Raw genomic sequence first — 4,479 nt, 5'->3', positions numbered from 1 at the left:
AGAAGGATGACCTGATGCCAAGGCTTACACTGATTTCCTGGGAGAGACTAATAGGCTAAGACAGTCAGAGACTAGGGAAATAAACAAGAACAGGATTTATGAATAGGCTTCTTAGAATGGACAACGAATTTAAGGTTTTTTAAACATGTAGTCTATAAAAACTGCTCTACAGGAGGAGTCAACTTCCTCCACTAACTAGTCAGTGTTTGCTCAAGGAGTTATAAAGAATGTGGCCATGGCGGGGGGGGGGGGGGTTCAGTCTATGATGGCATCATAGGAAGACTCTAAACTCACCTCTTCCACAGATACATCAAATTACACCTATTTTTAGAGCAATTCCTCCTGAAGAAGAACCGAGGGCCAACTATACAGCTTCTGCCCAATAAATCATAGAAAATGGCAAGAGAATAGCAGGAGAGATGAAGACATGGTAGTGAAGGGAACCCCCACCTCCAATGCTGCTATAGTACTAAGGGACAGGGAGCAGATGTGTGTGTCCTTGAGCATAGAGGAAAAACAGTGTTTTAAAAAAGCAACTAGGTAATAAAAGATCCAGCCCTAGAACTCAGAGAGAACTACCAGAAATCTCTCGGGGTCAGAGAGATTGGAGAGTGATACGGTTTTGCTCTCCTTCCACCTTGAAAGTGCAGACCAGAGCAGGGTCTAGATGCCGTAGCTGGCTTGCCTCTTATGCAAATCCCAGGTCCCTAGCTCACACCAGTCATCCTAGCAAGGTGACCATAGGGAGGTATATACCAGGACACCACGGATTAGCACTCACTATAGTTTCAGCCTTTGTGCCAAGGTGACACAGGAGCAAAGCAGCCTAGGATATGCCAGACCCATATCACTTTGCTTTCAGACAGCCTGCTAGAGAATCCTGGCACAGAGTACTCTGTTGTAGTCTGCTTTGGATCAAGCCACCCTACCAGGGTGCTCCCTACTTGATGTGCCCCAGAACACCCCATCCATGCCAGCTTCAGCTCTAGTCACCTGGCAATCATGGGGTCCCTGGCTTGCACCCTCTTCAGAGTCAGCTGTCCTGCCAGGGTACTCTTTGCATGTAGAACTCCAGGACCCCTCAGTCTGCATCGGCTTTAGCTGTATTGCCAGGAGAGCCACTGTGTAGAAACCTCAGAAACACTCCAGATAACAGCCACTTCAGCCTCGGCTATCCTGCCAAGGATAGTCTCCTGGCTAGCACTCACTTAAACTTTAACTGTCATGCTAAGGCACCTGGAGATCCCAGGAACACATCAGCTTATGTTCACCTCAGCTTTAGATGTCCTGCCTGGGCACCCACTGAATGGAGAGTCCTGGAACCCCCAGTCAACACCAACTGCAGTTCCAGTCAGTCAGCAAAGTCACCAAGCACACACAATCTACATAGGGATAACTATACATAAGACCATTCCTTCAAATTTAAAAGAGAAGTAGGTGTGCTATCTAATTCATAGAAACACAGAAATTCAAGCAAAATAAGGAGACAGAGAAATATGCTCCAAAAGAAAGAACAAGACATAAACTCAGGAAAAAAATTAAAATTAAATTAAAAGGAAACAAGCAATGTGTATGATAAAGAGTTTAAAGTAATGAATAAAGATGATTATTGGACTGCAAAGAAGAGCAGAAAAACTCAGTGAGACCTTCGATTGAAACAGAAAATATAAAATAGAACCAATCAGTGTTGAAGAAAACAATACTAAATCAAAAAATACACAAGAGAGAATAAATGGTAGGTTAGTAAAGACAGGGTAATGGAAAACACCAAAGCTGAACATCAAAAGGAGAAAACAACAACAATAACAAAATAAACACAATATAGGTGAAGGGATCTCTTGGACAATACCAAATGAATAAACATGTACAATAAGGGGTCTCAGAAGAAGAGAGTGAAAAGGGCAGAAAATTTATTTAAGAAATAGCAGCTGAAATCTTATACAACCTAGAAAAGAAAGTAGATATTCAAGTTCAAGAACCACAAAAGTTCCAAATAAGATGGACCCAAGAAGATCCACACCATGACATATGGTCATTAAAATGTCAAAGGTTAAAGATAAAGAGAGAATTTGGAAAGCAACAATAAGGAAGCAATAAGTCACACACAAGGAAAACCCCATAAAGTTATCAGCTGGATTTATCACCAGAAACTTTGCAGAACAGAAGACAATGACATGACATATTCAAAGTACTTAAAGGGAAAAAAAATAAAAAATAAAACTCTACAATCAAGAATATTGTATCCAACAAAGTTATCATTTAAAATTGAAGGCAAGACAGAATTTTCCAGACAACAAAAATTAAAGGAATTTATCACCACCAAATCAGAGTTATAAGAGATGTTAAAGGGACTTCTTTAAGTGGAAAGAAAATGGCCATAATTATATGTAAGAAAGTTATGAATAAAAAGATGTAAATATCACAGCATATACATAACACATGGAGGAGAGAGTAAAAAAGTTTTTTTTGTTTTATAATTATTGTTACTTTTTGGAATGTATTTGAACTTAAGTGACTTATAGACAACAAACTGGTGGTTGGTTGTCAGAAGGAAGAGGGTTGGGAGATGGGGCCAAAATAGGTGAAGTGGAGTGGGACATACACTCTACTATGGACCGAGGACGTTATGGACCAAGGAAGTCCTAGAAATAAAAGGCAAAGCCTAGGGAATACAGTCAATGATAGTTAAGTAGCGTAGCATAGAGACAGATGGCAGCTACACTTGCCTTAGCATAGAGTAACGTGCATAGAAGTTGAAGCACCGTGTTGTCCATCTGAAACAAATATAACACCTTGTGTCAACCATATTCAAACAAAAATTTAAGAAAGAATGTAGTCTTGATAGCAGAAGCTGAGAGAACATCAGTGCAGTCATAGAATTATTAACACCAGTAGTAACAAAAAATCATGTTAATCAAAAATCATGTTAAGTTAAATATTTAGGCTATGGAGAAGGTAGTGATTTGTCCCCATCCATGTTATTTCTTACCCACCATGCTTTCATTTACATCTTCCACTTATTCACTGAATTACTTTTACTTTGGCTTCTCACTACATTTCCTCTGAAAGAAACATTTATTTTACGGTGAAAAGGGACAATGGGGCAGATGTTCATGGAATTTTCTAGTTTTGACACATATCTCATCATTCAGGAATATGATGCTTTAGAGAATGAGAGGGTTTTCTTTTTTTAAAGATGTTATTTTTCTGAGAGAGAGAGAGGGCACAAGTGGGGGGAGGGACAGTGGGATGGGGACAAGCTGATTCCCCACTGATCAGTGAGCCAGAGGTGGGGCTCCAACCCAGACCCTGGGGTCATGACCTGAGCCAAAAAGCAGATACTTTACTGACTGAGCCACCCAGGAACCCTGAGAATGAGAGAATTTTCAACTGAAAATCTAGGTAACTAAACCTTTAAGCTGTTGGGAAGCTCCAAATCACTAATAAATGTTCCTAAGCAGCAAATAATATGTGACATTACTTATCATATTGCAAAGTTTTGTGAGTCTAGGAATTAAGAGGTAGAATTGGAGGTTATTTGCTAAGGAAATGTAATTTTGTGACTTTGATATGGTGGACACATAGACCGCCCTTTAAGGAAGGACCTGTTGCCCAAGCTATAAAGTCTTGTGGGGTTTGTCTATGCTGCTGAGGTACCAGCAGAAAGCCGCAATCTTCTCCACTTGGGCCTACCACAGAAGAGTTCTTTCAGGCCTTACATGCTCCTAAATTCAATGGGAGACTGACTTCTTCCTAAGACTATTTTCCCATTGTGCACCTGACAAGAGTGCCTCTCCCCGAGTCTGGAAATTGTCCTGAGAGGAATTAAAGTGTGTGGGTGTATGTGTGTGTGGGTGTGTGTATAAGGGGGCAGGACACAGAGACACAGGTGTTCCTAGCAAGCTTGCTATTTCCTAGCCTCAAAGCTAAATTCGAGTCAGGCATGGAGTTTCTGATACGACCACACCTCCTCATCTACCCTACGCAGAACTGAAGTGGGGGCTCACATGCTATCATGCTCTCCATGAGATGTTCACACACACACACACACACATACACACACACACACACAGTGTCAAGGGGACTGGCTCCCACCACGTGGTTATATGTAGAACATGTTCCCTGTCTCCTCCTGAGACACTATCATTTCCTTACTGCTATAACCAATTTTATGATTCTATAGAGCCCTTATTACCATTTGAAAATGTACTAATTATGTTTCTGAATTTTTTTATTGGCTCTCTTCCCACATGCATTGTAGGCCCCATCGAGGCAGAGTTTGTTTAACAAATACCGTATCCTTAGCACCCAAACAGTACCTGACACACAGTAGATCCTTAATATGTATTTGCTGAATGAATTGATATGTTAACTCATCTCAGTTTAATAATTTAAATAGTTCCTTCAAGTAACTCTACCTCTTATGGTAAATACTCCAGAGCTCTTATTTCCTCTTCTTGCTACTCTTGATTACAAATT

This window comes from Canis lupus, chromosome 37, assembly GCF_003254725.2.
Source record: "Canis lupus dingo isolate Sandy chromosome 37, ASM325472v2, whole genome shotgun sequence".
NCBI classification, from domain to species: Eukaryota; Metazoa; Chordata; class Mammalia; order Carnivora; family Canidae; genus Canis; species Canis lupus.
This window is presented reverse-complemented; position numbering follows the sequence as displayed.